The sequence below is a fragment of the Saccopteryx bilineata genome, chromosome 3 (assembly GCF_036850765.1).
Source record: "Saccopteryx bilineata isolate mSacBil1 chromosome 3, mSacBil1_pri_phased_curated, whole genome shotgun sequence".
In the NCBI taxonomy this organism is placed as follows: domain Eukaryota; kingdom Metazoa; phylum Chordata; class Mammalia; order Chiroptera; family Emballonuridae; genus Saccopteryx; species Saccopteryx bilineata.
The window spans coordinates 168,191,244-168,206,652 of record NC_089492.1 but is presented as its reverse complement, the minus strand read 5'-3'; the positions used below and the strand labels follow the sequence as shown (position 1 = coordinate 168,206,652).

The following is a 15,409-nucleotide window of genomic DNA, read 5'->3' as shown; positions in this document are numbered from 1 at the left end:
TAAAAACAATAAGCCAATACAGTAAGGTCGCAGGATACAAAATTAACGTACAGAAGTCAATAGCCTTTCTATATGCCAACAATGAAACAACTGAGAACGAACTCAAAAGAATAATCCCCTTCACGATTGCAACAAAAAAATAAAATACTTAGGAATAAACATAACAAAGAATGTAAAGGACTTATATAATGAAAACTATAAACCATTGTTAAGGGAAATCGAAAAAGATATAATGGGACGGAAGAATATACCTTGTTCTTGGTTAGGAAGAATAAATATAATCAAGATGGCCATATTACCCAAAGCAATATACAAATTTAATGCAATTCCCATCAAAATTCCAAGGACATTTTTTATAGAAATAGAGCAAAAAATCATCAGATTTATATGCAACTATAAAAAACCCCAAATAGCCAAAGCAATCCTAAAGAAAAAGAATGAAGCTGGGGGCATTACAATACCTGACTTCAAACTCTATTATAGGGTCACGACAATCAAAACAGCATGGTATTGGCAGAAAAATAGACAGTCAGACCAATGTAACAGAATAGAAATCCAGAAATAAAACCACATATATATAGTCAAATAATTTTTTATAAAGTTTCCAACAACACACAATGGAGAAAAGAACGCCTCTTCAATAAATGGTGCTGGGGAAACTGGAAAGCCACATGCAAAAGAATGACACTGGACTACAGTTTGTCCCCCTGTACTAAAATTAACTCAAAATGGATCAAAGATCTAAACATAAGACCTGAAACAATTAAGTACATAGAAGAAGACATAGGTACTCAACTCATGGACCTGGGTTTTGAAGAGCATTTTATGAATTTGATTCCAATGGCAAGAGAAGTGAAGGCAAAAATTAATGAATGGGACTACATCAGACTGAGAAGTTTTTCCTCAGCAAGAGAAACTGATAACAAAGTAAACAGAAAGCCAACTAAATGGGAAATGATATTTTCAAACAACAGCTCAGATAAGGGCCTAATATCCAAAATATACAAAGAACTCCTAAAACTCAACAACAAACAAACAAACAATCCACTAAAAAAAATGGGAAGAGGACATGAACAGACACTTCTCCCAGGAGGAAGTACAAATGGCCAACAGATATATGAAGAGATGCTCATCTTCTTTAGTTATTAGAGAAATGCAAATCAAAACTGCAATGAGATACCACCTCACACCTGTTCAATTAGCTATTATTAACAAGACAGGTAATAGCAAATGTTGGAGAGGCTGTGGAGAAAAAGGAAACCTCATCCACTGTTGGTGGGAATGTAAAGTAGTACAACCATTATGGAAGAAAGTATGTTGTTTCCTCACAAAACTGAAAATAGAACTACCTTATGACCCAGCAATCCCTCTACTGGGTATATATCCCAAAAACTCAGAATCATTGATACCCAAAGACACATGCAGCCCCATGTTCATTGCAGCATTGTTCACAGTGGCCAGAACATGAAAACAACCAAAAAGCCCATCAATAGATGACTGGATAAAGAAGATGTGGCACATATACACTATGGAATACTACTCAGCCATAAGAAATGATGACATTGGATCATTTACAGCAAAATGGTGGGATCCATGTACACTGGAGAAAAATGTATATCAGTCACTTTGGGATGAAATGTCCTGTAGATGTCTATCATATCCAGGTGCTCTAGTGTTTTGTTTAAGGCCACTATGTCTTTGTTGATTCTCTGTTTGGATGACCAATCTAGAGCCGTCAGTGGTGTATTGAGGTCTCCAAGTATGATTGTATTTTTGTCAGTTTTTGTTTTAAGGTCAATAAGTAGCTGTCTTATATATTTTGGTGCTCCTTGGTTTGGTTCATATGTATTAAGAATTGTTATGTCTTCTTGATAAAAAATTATTTGACTATATATATGTGGTTTTATTTCTGGATTTCTATTCTGTTACATTGGTCTGACTGTCTATTTTTCTGCCAATACCATGCTGTTTTGATTGTCGTGACCCTATAATAGAGTTTGAAGTCAGGTATTGTAATGCCCCCAGCTTCATTCTTTTTCTTTAGGATTGCTTTGGCTATTCGGGGTTTTTTATAGTTGCATATAAATCTGATGATTTTTTGCTCTATTTCTATAAAAAATGTCCTTGGAATTTTGATGGGAATTGCATTAAATTTGTATATTGCTTTGGGTAATATGGCCATCTTGATTATATTTATTCTTCCTAACCAAGAACAAGGTATATTCTTCCGTCCCATTATATCTTTTTCGATTTCCCTTAACAATGGTTTATAGTTTTCATTATATAAGTCCTTTACATTCTTTGTTATGTTTATTCCTAAGTATTTTATTTTTTTGTTGCAATCGTGAAGGGGATTATTCTTTTGAGTTCGTTCTCAGTTGTTTCATTGTTGGCATATAGAAAGGCTATTGACTTCTGTACGTTAATTTTGTATCCTGCGACCTTACTGTATTGGCTTATTGTTTTTAGTAGTCATTTTGTCGATTCTTTGGCGTTTTTGTGTATAGGATCATATCATCTGCCAAAAGTGATACCTTTACTTCTTCTTTTCCGATATGGATGCCTTATATTTCTTTGTCTTGTCTGATTGCTCTGGCTAGAACCTCTATTACCACATTAAATAAGAGTGGAGAGAGTGGACAACCCTGTCTTGTTCCTGATTTAAGGGGGAAAGCCTTCAGTTTAGTGCCATTTAATATGATGTTAGCTGATGGTTTATCATATATGGCCTTTATCATGTTGAGATATTTTCCTTCTATACCCATTTTGTTGAGAGTCTTAAACATAAAATTGTGTTGTATTTTATCAAAAGCCTTTTCTGCGTCTATTGATATGATCATGTGGTTTTTGTTCTTTGTTTTGCTGACATGGTGTATTATGTTAACCGTTTTACGTATGTTGAACCATCCTTGAGATTCTGGGATGGATCCCACTTGATCATGATGTATTATCTTTTTAATATGTTGTTGTATTCGATTTGCTAGTATTTTGTTTAGTATTTTAGCATCTGTATTCATTACAGATATTGATCTGTAGTTTTTTTTTTTTTGTGCCATCCTTGCCTGGTTTTGGTATGAGGGTTATGTTGACCTCATAAAATGTGTTTGGAAGTATTGCTTCTTATTCAATTTTTTGGAAGACTTTCAGTAGAATAGGAACCAAGTCTTCTTTGAAAGTTTGATAAAATTCGCTGGTATAGCCATCTGGGCCTGGACTTTTATTTTGGGGGAGGTTATTAATGGTTTTGTCTATTCCTTCTCTACTAATACATCTGTTTTGGCTTTCTGCTTCTTCTTGACTCAGTCTAGGAAGGTTGTATTGTTCTAGGAATTTATCCATTTCTTCTAGGTTGTTGAATTTAGTGGCATAAAGTTTTTCATAGTATTCTACAATAATTCTTTGTATATCTACAGTGTCCGTGGTGATTTCTCCTCTTTCATTTTGGATTTTGTTTATATGAGTTCTTTCTCTTTTTTCCTTGGTAAGTCTTGCCAAGGGTTTGTCAATTTTGTTGATCTTTTCAAAGAACCAGCTCCTTGTTCTATTAATTTTTTCTATAGTTTTTCTGTTCTCTATTTCATTTATTTCTGCTCTGATTTTTATTATCTCCTTTCTTCGGCTGGTTTTGGGTTGTCTTTGTTCTTCTTTTCCTAGTTCCTTAAGGTGTGAAGTTAAGTGGTTCACTTGGGCGCTCTCTTGTTTGTTCATATTTGCCTGAAGTGATGTGAACATCCTTCTTATCACTGCTTTTGCTGCATCCCATAGATTCTGATATGTCGTACTGTCATTTTCATTTGTCTGTATATATCTTTTGATCTGTGCACTTATTTCTTCTTTGACCCATTCATTTTTTAAAAGTATGTTGTTTAGTTTCCACATTTTTGTGGGATTTTTTCACTCTTTTTTGCAGTTGAATTCTAGTTTCAAGGCTTTATGATCAGAAAATATGCTTGGTACAACTTCGATTTTTTTTTAATTTGCTGATGTTGTTTTTGTGGCCCAACATATGGTCAATTCTTGAGAATGATCCATGTACACTGGAGAAAAATGTATACTCAGTCACTTTGGAATGAAATGTCCTGTAGATGTCTATCATATCCAGGTGCTCTAGTGTTTTGTTTAAGGCCACTATGTCTTTGTTGATTCTCTGTTTGGATGTCCGATCTAGAGCCGTCAGTGGTGTACTGAGGTCTCCAAGTATGATTGCATTTTTGTCAGTTTTTTTTTTTTTTTTTTAAAGAAATTTCTGTTAGTTTCTTTTTTTATATATATTTTTTTTAATTTTATTTATTCATTTTAGAAAGGAGAGACAGAGAGGAGAGAGAGACAGAGGGAGAGAAGGGGGGAGGAGCTAGAAGCATCAACTCCCATATGTGCCTTGACCAGGCAAGCCCAGGGTTTCGAACCGGCAACCTCAGCATTTCCAGGTCGACGCTTTATCCACTGCGCCACCACAGGTCAGGCCTGTCAGTTTTTGTTTTAAGGTCAATAAGTAGCTGTCATATATATTTTGGTGCTCCTTGGTTTGGTGCATATATATTAAGAATTGTTATGTCCTCTTGATTCAGTGTCCTCTTAGCCATTATGAAATGGCCATTTTTTCTCTGAGTACTTTTGCTGTCTTGTAGTCAACATTATCAGATATGAGTATTGCTGCACCTGCTTTTTTTTTGGATGTTATTTGCTTGGAGTATTGTTTTCCAGCCTTTCACTTTGAATTTGTTTTTATTTTTGTTACTTAAATGAGTTTCCTGTAGGCAGCATAGAGTTGGATTTTCTTTTTTAATCCATTCTGCTACTCTGTGCCTTTTGATTGGTGAGTTTAACCCATTTACATTTAGTGTAATTATTGACACTTGTGAGTTCCCTATTGCCATTTTATATATTGCTTTCTGTTAGTTTTGTGTCTTGTTTGATTCTTCTCTTTCTTTTTGCTATCTTTTGTTTTTATTTGGTTGTATTCCATACATCTTTCCTCTGTTGCTATCTTTTTTATCTCATGTGCTTCTGTGGTGGTTTTTTCAATGGTGGTTACCTTTAAGTAATGAAAAGGGTTCCTAACCTGTTCATTGTAGCGCACTATTTTGTGAGTACTTTTGCACTGCATTGTCCTTTGCTACTGTTAATCTCCATCCTCTCCCCCCTTTCTTTTTGTTGTTGTTATAGTTTAAATTTGGTTTTATTTTGTTCTTCTTGGAGCTTTTCCTTGTGGCTTTTTTTTTTGTTCTTTGTATCTATTTGGACAACCCCCTTTAGTAATTCCTGGGGTGGGGGTTTTCTGATGATAAATTCCCTCATCTTTTCTGTATCTGTGAATGTTTTTATTTCTCCTTCATATTTGAAGGATAGCTTTGATGGGTATAGTATTCGTGGCTGAAAGTTCCTCTCTTTCAGGACTTTAAATATTGGGGTCCACTCTCTTCTAGCTTGTAGAGTTTCTGCTGAGAAATCTGATCATAATCTAATGGGCCTTCCTTTTTATGTTGTATTCTTCTTTTCCCTGGCTGCCTTGAGAATTTTTTCTTTGCCGTTGGTTTGTGCCAATTTCATTATTATGTGCCTTGGAGTAGGTTTGTTGGGGTTAAGAAAACTCAAGAGTTCTGTTTTCTTCTTAAATTTGAAGCTTTAGTTCTTTCCACTGTCTTGGGAAGTTCTCACCTATTATTTGTTTGACTATATTCTCCATTCCATTTTCTCTCTCTTCTCCCTCTGATATACCTATTATTCTTATGTTATTCTTTCTGATGGAGTCAGATAATTCTTGTAGGGCTATCTCATTTTTTTAAAATTTTTGAGTCTCTTTCTTCTTCTCTCTGTTGTGCCTCAAGTTGCTTGTCTTCTATTTCACTAATCCTACCTTCTATCTGGCCTGTTCTATTAGCTGAGCTTGTTACCTCATTTTTTCAGCTTGTGAATTGAGTTTTTCATCTCTGTTTGATTTGTTTTTATACTTTCAATTTCCTTGGAAATATATTCTTTGTGTTCATTGAGTTGTTTTCTGAACTCCCTAAATTGCCTTTCTGTGTTTACTTGTATATCTCAGAGGACTTTTAGGATTTCTATCTTGAATTCTCTGTCATTTAGCTCTAAGGTTTCCAATATATTAAATTTTTTCTCCATAGATTTTTCCTCATCTAGCTGTTACCCCTCTTTGTTTTGTATCCATGATATTCAGTTTTCTCTTCCTTAATGGCATCTGAGGGTGGTTTTGTTGATAGTATTAATAAGATTTAATAAAGAATAAAAAGTTAAAAAATAAAAAATCGAAGTATTTTTTTCTAAAAAAATTAATGAAATAAAAAAATAAAATAAAATAAAAATTAAAAAAAAGGAAATTATTCCCCCCCTCCTTTTTTCCTCTCCTCTCCTCTCCGCTCTTTTTTGAAAAAATCTTGTGGTGAACTGTGAATTATATTGTACTAAATAGAACAAACAATGCCTGTAATGGAGGGCCTGAATTGGGGAAAAGTAATAAAGGGGCAAAAAAAGAAAAAAAAGAAAAAAAAAGAAGGGGGTATGAACCCACCATAAGCAAATAAGGAAAAAATTTGGATCAAGAATAAAATGATTTGCTTTTAGATATTGGTTCACTAAGAGTTATGATGAGAGGAATAAGAGGGAAACAGGAAAATTGGGGGACAAATTAAAAAATTACTATTGTATTTAGTGGAACAAGAACTAGATAAAATGGAGAGCCAGGGATGGATGCACTGCTAGTGAGTTAAAAAGGTGAAGTAAAAACCCCCAAAATGCCACAAACATATGTTTGAGTCCCAGATAAGATAATTTGTTCGTTATTAAGGTTTGAATGAGAGGAGACGTAAAGGAGAAAGGGAGAAACTAATATAGAGGGAAATAAGAAAAAGAGAGAGAGAGAAAAAAAAGAGGGAACCACTAAAAGAAGAAAAAAGAAAAAAGAGGAGAGAGAGAGAGAAAATTAAGGGTTTTGGAGTGTAACCTTCATAGAGAGAAAGGAAGAGGAAAGAAAAGATAATGGGAGATGTAACACTTATGGGTAGTGTAGTTCAAGGAGAGGAGAGAGTAAGACTGGCAGAGAGTTAATTGACCAAATTGGAGGAGGAATAAAAATATCAAGAATGAAGATAAGAGAAACAAACAAACAAATATAATAAAATGGGATAGGTTATAAAGTCTGTGGATTATTCTTGATTTTGAGAGGTTATCTTCTTGCTTTTTCTTTTCTCTCCCTCTTCCTGGTCAGTGACTCTGTACCCCGGGTTCTGCCCCTTTGGCACGCTCAGGTAGAGGTTTGCAGTTGATAAGTCTCTGTGGCGATGTCATGTATTGTGCTTTAGTCTTGTTGGCAGTCGAGGCTCATTAGCATTTATAGGCTCCTCCAGTGAGAGAGTCCGTGTTTCTGGAGTCTTTCTCCTAGTCTTTCCTTCCTCAATTAGTAGCCTGATAATCCAGCTATGGGGTTGCTGCTGCCTCTACCTGGATAGTAAGAGGCTCAAAGATCTGGCAACTCCCACTCTATTCCTACTCAGCACAGGGCTCTGGGTAAGGCTCAGTCAGTCAGAGCTGCTAGCATAATCAGGTGGGGCTTCCGCCCCCACAAAGACCTCTTGCTCTGCCACTCTGTCTGGTAACATGGGTGGGTGCCCACTCCCGGGGCGCTTGGAGGAAACTCTCGCTCACTATCTGCGCGCGCAGACCAGGATATCAGGCTGGAAGTCTCACACTCCTAGTGAAACCCCCGCCCGCACGGAAAAGTTCCAGCATTGGAATTGGTTCTCGCTCCGTCCCCATGCGCGGCTTTTTCAAGGTGCTGGGGCAGCCCGAGATTCCGCTTTGGGCTCACACAAAGGCCTCTGACTCTGCCCCTCTGTGGGGTAACACAGGCGCGCACTGCTGAGGCACTCGGAGGAATTTCTCGCTCACTATCTGTGCACGCAGACCAGGATATCAGGCCAGCAGCCTCACCCTCTGAGTGAAACCCCCACCCGCACGGAAAAGTTCCAGCATTGGAATTAGTTCTCGCTCCCTCCCGTGCGCGGCTTTTTCAGGGCGCTGGGGCAGTCCGGAGATTCCGCTTTCCGCCCACACAAAGGCCTCTGACTCTGCCTCTCTGTGGGATAACATGGGCGCCCACTCCCGGGGTTTGGAAGGAATCTCTCGCCCACTATCTGCGCACGCTGACCAGGGGATCTGGGAAAATGGCTGCCCCGCTTGTCTTTCTTTATCTGGGTTTGGAGCGAGTGTTAGCTTGTATTGCCCGGATTGCCACAGGAACAGTTTTTCCTCAGCTTGGATCTCCGTGCCACAGCCTGGTTCAGCTGTTTGTGCCATGTCCTGGATCTATTCACCCCCTTTGCTCACCTTAGTTTCTATATTCTCAGTTCCCAGTGAAAGCCGCCCTGTTTAGGTTAGTGAGGAAGGCGGAGCATTTCTTACTCCCTATTTCCTTCGGGGTTTGGTTATATATTTAGCCAATTTTTCGCTTGACCATATCTTCGGGTGTATTGTGGAACATCTGGAGGCTCCAAGGATAGGTTTTTCTGTTTCTGGTTGAAGATCTTGTTGTGTTTTGGGGGAGATTTATCGGTATCGCTTCCTACCTTGTCATTACTCTGACATCATCTCATACTTTTCTGATAGAAAAGTAATAACTTTTTTTTTTTTTTTCTTTTTGTACTTTTCTGAAGCTGGAAACGGGGAGAGACAGTCAGACAGACTCCTGCATGCACCCGACCGGGATCCACCCGGCACGCCCACCAGGGGTGATGCTCTGACCCTCCGGAGCATCGCTCTGCCGAGACCAGAGCCACTCTAGCGCCTGGGGCAGAGGCCAAGGAGCCATCCCCAGTGCCCGGGCCATCTTTGCTCCAATGGAGCCCTGGCTGCGGGAGGGGAAGAGAGAGACAGAGAGGAAGGAGGGGGTGGGGATGGAGAAGCAAATGGGCACTTCTCCTATGTGCCCTGGCCGGGAATCGAACCCGGGTCCCCAGCACGCCAGGCCGACACTCCACCGCTGAGCCAATCGGCCAGGGCGAAAAGTAATAACTTTCAATGATCTCCAGTTCTCAGTATTTTTACATTTAAATGGTACAAATATTCTTCCTTAAATTATGTAGTACCATTTTTGGTTCCGAAGAAGCTGGAAGGGCTCAGCTATGTCACCTGCCTTTCTTTCAATGGGTGTCCACTGGAAGTATAATGATCTGCAGTGACCCGGGGAGATAATCCTCCAGAGGCCTTCAGCAAAGTAGCAAAACCACAGGGCTGGGTGTCTGAGTCTCTGGGTTCCACCTCCCATCCTGTCACTCTGCACTGCTTTGAGCTCCATTCTGGGGACTGGAAGCTCCCTTCCCTCCCTTGTTACCATAACCCAGACCTGCCTTGGTTCCAGTAACTCCTCTACTTTGCCTTCCTCCACACATTCCACTGCTATAACTTTCAAGGGTTATCTGGGGGGTTGGGGCATAGAACAGGAGTGGCAGTAGAGAAGTCTCTTTTGCAAATAATACACTCTAAATAAATATAATTAATGGAACTCTAAAAATATATATAGGACTCTAACATACTGTGTACATACATATATACTTGAGCAATGCTGAATGAATAATTTTTGAGAGCCACCCAGATTAGCCCTCCTAAGATCAAGGTGAAGGAGACTACTGTTTGGGAGCACCCATCTTCCCTGATGTCAGGAGGAAGCAATCATATCAGACCATGAAGTACAAAGTGTTTGTGGTGCATTCTAAAACACTCAAAACTAATTTCAGGTAATATATACTAACCTGAACAGGACTGATTGAAGGCCTTAATCCTTAAAAGTGCCCTCACAGGGAATGCTCCAACACGCCTCAGAAAGGAAAGATGCCAGCCTTGCCCTCCACACTATATTTTCAAGGAGTGTTTGACTGCCACAACCACCAGTCGGTCTTGATCAACAGAACCTACAGGGTACCAGGAACAACCTCAGTTAGATATAGTCAGAGGGGTATCACCAAGGCAATCCAGAATCCAGGGCATGTAGGGAAAAAGTGGGGATGTATGCATTCTTGATAATAATTCTGATTTGCATCTGATTAACTTCCAAAGCTGCCAGCCCTCCAGCCCTAGCCCTGTTCTCTCCTGCTGGCCTTGGGTTTGCTTGTTAACCAAACTGAATCTCTAACTGATGAACTACACAGAAAAATGTTTTAGGAACCTTTTCTTACTACTTGTCTACCAGTAAGGTAAGCATTATTTGCACTACTTTTCTGAGCAGGACACTGAGTCTCACAGAAGTTATAAAAGTTGCTCCAGTTACACAGTCGCTGAGTCACAAAGCTTTCCATTCAAAGCAGACTAGAGGTCATGGTGAGCAATGTGGGAATCTGACCAGAAAATCACCTTTGCTGGGCCCCTCCCTGGCCACTGCCTTGCAGAGTGTCATTGCAGGACCTCATTTTCAGAATCTCTCATTCCTTCTTCATCTGTGAGCTTCTTGAGGGCAGGGAGAGCCCGTGCTCTTTATTGTTCTATTAACTAGGCCTATTACAAAGATGCTCAGGAAACATATGATGAATTAAATTAAGTGTATTCCAGAACCTTGCTAGTGTGTTGAAGTATCAGAGGCACCTGAGAGCTTGTCAGAAATGCAGAATCTGGGGTCCCAACCTAGACCTGCTGAGCCAGCATTTATATTTAACCAGGTCCCCAGGCAATCATGTGCACTGTATGGTTTGAGACACGATGGTTGGCAACTTCTATCTTCTTTAATTCACTTTTTCCCATACTAATGTAGAAGATAAACTCTCTCCTTTCTATTCTGAATCATAAAATGGAAACTACACATTGCTTTATGATCCAAAGATGTTCAAAGGGTCTCCAAGGGGAAACTTTCCCTAAGATCCTCAATCTCAAAGATTCAGGTAAGCAACAGTAGTGCTTTAGCTAAACAGTAGATTATTATCATCAGATTTAAACCAGAATTACTCATAGTTAAGTACCCCATTAGCATCTGGATTACTGCAGTGACAATTCAGCTCATTTTCCACATCTATTTATTGAGCATCTATTATACACAAGGCCTCACAGGAAGAGATGCTATGGGAATGTGAAGGTGGAAGTCTTTGACCTCCCATCTTTGCTATAAGCAAAATGAAGATCGAGAACATGCTAATTGAACATTGTTGTAAGCAAATAATGCATCAAGTATCTTTTCCACTATTTAAATGTAAAACTCAATTAGGTGCTGCTATGATGCAGCCAATTAAATTACTGGCATAAAGCAGCCAATAATACTGAGTCACTGGGCTATTTTCAACACCTCCCAATCTGACCTCTCTTGGGAAAGAGATGTCTCTTTGTGCATGGGATCAGCATGGGACAATCTGTGTTTAGATCACAATGGAAAACTGATTTTTCATGTAAAGAACAAAATACATACTTGATTTAAAAATTAAGAAAAAAGACTTAGCCCTTTGAATTCTTAAGGTTCAAAAGTAAGACTCTGAAAAAAAGTTAACATATAGAGATGGTAATATAAAAAGGTATATGTGTGCATTATCTTAACCTGAAAAAATCATTAATTTTGAATTTGAAACCTAAAAACAAGAGCCATCTCTAAAGATTTCCAAGAGTGAAGAAATATATTTTTTTTAAAAGATCAATTCAACTTCATAACAATATACATTAGGTGATGTGGGCCATTTTTTTTTTTTTTACCATTTTTATTACTTTTTATCATTTTCATTTTTAAACAGCCAGGAATGGGAAAAAGGAGCCCAAACTGTTAAAAGGACCAAATAAGCTTCAAAACAGTTGTTGTTTTCTACGTAAAGGTGAATTCTTTTTTTTTTTTTTTAGCAAGAGAAAGAGACAGGGAGAGAGATGAGAAGCATCAATTCATAGTTGTGGCACCTTAGTTGTTTATTGATTGCTTTCTTGTATGTGCACGGATGGAGGGGTGAGCACAAGGAGGGGGGGCTCCAGCAGAGCAAGTGACCCCTTACTCAAGCCAGCAACCTTGGGCTTCAAGTCAGTGACTTGTGGGCTCAAGCCAGTCACCATGGAGTCATGTCTATATTATCCCATGCTCAAGTTGGCGAACCCAGCTCAAGCTGGTGAGCTCATACACAAGCCAGTGACCTCAATCTCAAGGTTTCAAACCTGCGTCCTCAGTGTCCCAGGCTGATGGCTCTACCCATTGTGCCACTGCCTGGTCAAGCCAAAGGTGAATTCTTTAGTCACCATTTGAACACTCTTGTATCAGGAAATGTTTTCATCACAGTAATTAGTAAAGCCTTACCTGGTTCTTTTGTTGGCTTAACACTTTGGGGGGGTAACATTTTATTAGTAATATATTTCCTCCATAATGTATTTCCTTCTCTCACCTCCATGGTCCTCACTATGAGGAGTAGTGAGAATAACAATATTTCCACATTTGCACACAGTGGGACAGATCAGCAAATAAAGGCACCCATTTCCAAGAAGAAGATAGCTAAAAGCAGCACACTTAAAATTCTTTTAATCCATATCTCTCTATGAGATAGAAGACAATTATTGAGTGTCTTTCTTTATGTTGAACATTCTATTTTTAACCCTTTGAGTAGTATGAACGTTCATGTACATCCTCGGGCCTCCCAACCATCCAGAGTATGATCGAAATAAAAAATTTTATTTTAAAAATGTGTAAGGCAACATTAAAAAAAGGCAAATGTATGTACTTTTTGTTTCCATAAGTTGGTTATCAAACAAACATAATTTTAAGTTAATAAAATTCTACCTGGAACTAATTTCATTTTTTGAAAAAAATACTCCCAGGGGTCAGTGAGCATGAAAAAAAACTCACTACTCAAAGGGTTAACTAAGTCTTTAAGTAGACTGCTGAGATATGTCAATACTTCTATGGGCCCTGGTTTAGCTATGCATTGAATCACTCTTTTTTTGGGGGGGGGCTTTTGCAAATCAAAATGACTTTTCTAAACATTATACTTATTTCAGAGTTATTTAAAAATATGCTTCAGGGTTATTTGGGACAATCTTTTTCTGTAAGGAAATCTTAGTGGTAGAAAGAGAGCCTCTCAAGGAGGACATCTATTTCAATGCAAGCCGGGATTAATTGGTCAATTCACTGGTCAGGGACTAAATCAGAATGAGACAGACAGAGGTGGGCAGCTGAACTTTGCCAGGAACTACTTTAGAGCTAATTATCTGATAAGTCAAAAGTAGATATACCCTCCTATTAAAAAAAAAAAAGAAAAAGTTGGGCCCTTGCTATTTGGCTCAGTGGATAGAACATTGGCCCAGGTAGGGACTGCCCCGGTTTGATCCCTGGTCAGGACACACATGAGAAGCGACCATCTACTCCCCCCACCTTCCCCATTTCCCCTCTTCACCTCTCACAGCCAGTGGCTCCACTGACTCAGCCTTGGCTGGCCTCAAGCACTGAGGATTCCAGCATCAGCCCCATCCTGGTTTGCGGAGCATGCAGGAGTCTATCTCTAGTCCTCTCACTTGAAAAAAAAAGTTGGGGGACTTAATAATTAAAAATGACCAGTTCTTCTCTAATTAAGTTAATTTAAGAACTGCTCAGTATTTACCTGTAAAGAAATAGGCCAATCAATTTAATGAATTTGGGGCCAGATACCAAAGCTGCAGGCGCAAAGACCAAACACACAGAACCCTGGCCTTCGGGATCCCTTCTAATGACTGTTGAACTCTAGGGCTTCTTAACTTGCAAATTAAAAGCCTTACTTAGGGGTACAATCTTGGGAGTTTTTCGACTTTCTGGAAGTGTATGTTTAGTTTTAAGCTTTTCATCTTGATTAATCAACAACACTGGCTACTAATTATTTATAAATCACAGAGCTGAAAACAAACTTTCTTACCTTGAGCAGTTAAAGAGCGGCAGGCAGAGGATGGGGCTAAGTTTTCATTTAGCCCCTTGGTACTGTCCCTACCCCCTGGTTATCGAACCCGCGCCGTTCTTTAGAAAGGTCAAAGGTGAGCCTCCCTCCTCGCTGCGGAAGGGGGTACACCTCCCAACAAACGACACAGTGGCATCCAACCTAGGGTGCTTTGGTGGCAAGGTGACGCCGGAAGCCTAGCTACGAGCCCTCTAAGCGACCAGGGAACCGACTCGGCACCCAACCAGGCCCGGAACCAGCTCCGACAAAAGGACTTTGAGAAGCTGCGGGCCTGAGGTGCATACTCCCCACTCTTTGGGGATAACCGGCTCTCCACGCTTCGCGAGGGCGCGCGATGTGGCTCAGTGAGCCAATGAGTCATGATCAAGGCTGCTACCCGGCGCACGGCCGCCATCCACCCCGACGGTACGCCTTAGCACCCCCAAATCCTGAGGTTCAGGGTGCCTTGTTCCTAGCCTCCCACGGCGACACGCACAAGAAGGTCACCAGCGCCGCCGCTGCTGCAGAACTAGATGTTCGGGCGGCGGGACCCAGTGCTGGAGGGTGGGGGGGCACCTCCCTTGGCCCCTGACCCCGTGCCCAGCCTCCCTCCCCACCAGCTCGTCCACTGGAGAGCAGGTGGCTGAGTCCCGAGCACATGTCCTCCCGGCCTACGTCCCCCGCGATCCTGGGTGCGGTCCCTTACCTCGGAACGGGCTGGGTGGATGGGCCGGGGAGACGCGCCTCCCGCCGCTGCTGGGAGCCGAAGCTTGAGCGGGCGCGGCGAGCTCCTCCCGGGCGGCGGCGGGAGGCGCAGCTCTCGCCGCCGCCGCCTTCGCCGCCGCGGTCGCAGGGCCACTGAACTGTGCGGCCACCAATCCCCGGGCGCAGCGGCGCAGGTCCCTTGGCTCCTGCTGGTGGAGAGGCAGGCTGTTCTCGAGGCAAACTCTTCCGCACGCAGAGCTGGCTGCGAGTCGCTGCCACCGCCTCTTCCTCTCTCCCCCTTCTCCTCTTCTTCTCCTCCTCCCCCTTCCTCTCTCTCCTCCCTTTCCTCCACCTCCTTCCCTCGGCTTCCGCGGCTGCCACGGGATCCTGGCTGCCATCTAGCCTAACATACTCCCTGCGCTCCGATTGACAGACGTTTCCAGATCCCAGCTTCCCCGCGGCGTAGACTCCGCATTCCCTACCCTACGGCCTCTCTGACTTCGCGAGGCTTCCCGGGATACGCCGCAGGTTCCGGCTTGGGGCTCGGGGTCGGACTGGACTCTGGGTATCGAGGTGAGATGGAGGTGTGAGCTTAGAGATGAGTTCAGCAGAGAAGAGAGGCAAGGGGAGCGAAGGGGATGCGGGGCTGCCAACCGAGGTGCTGTTCTTGTCTCTGGGAATAGCAAGGAATCCACTAACCTATTTTTCCAAACATACGTGACCTTTTTCCTCTCTTCTGTGGGAGGAGGCAGGTGAGAATCCAAGAAGAGGAGAAGCAGGATCTTTGCACGCTGAGAAAACAGGTAAGCTTTCGCCAAGACTCCAGCAAACACCGAAGAGAGATG

The 15,409-nt window shown here is 41.3% G+C and overlaps 1 protein-coding gene across 2 annotated transcripts in view; it reads right to left on the bottom strand.

The window, feature by feature from the left end:
- NPAS2 (neuronal PAS domain protein 2) overlaps positions 1 to 15,040 on the bottom strand; it is a 274,339-nt gene extending 259,299 nt beyond the window's left edge. The window contains exon 1 of one of the 2 annotated variants that reach the window (XM_066268232.1): positions 14,566 to 15,040. The gene's annotated coding sequence lies outside the window, so the exon portion shown is untranslated. The remainder of the gene's footprint in view (positions 1 to 14,565) is intronic. The other variant, XM_066268233.1, reaches the window with a different exon arrangement.
- Between the last annotated feature and the right edge of the window lie 369 nt (positions 15,041 to 15,409).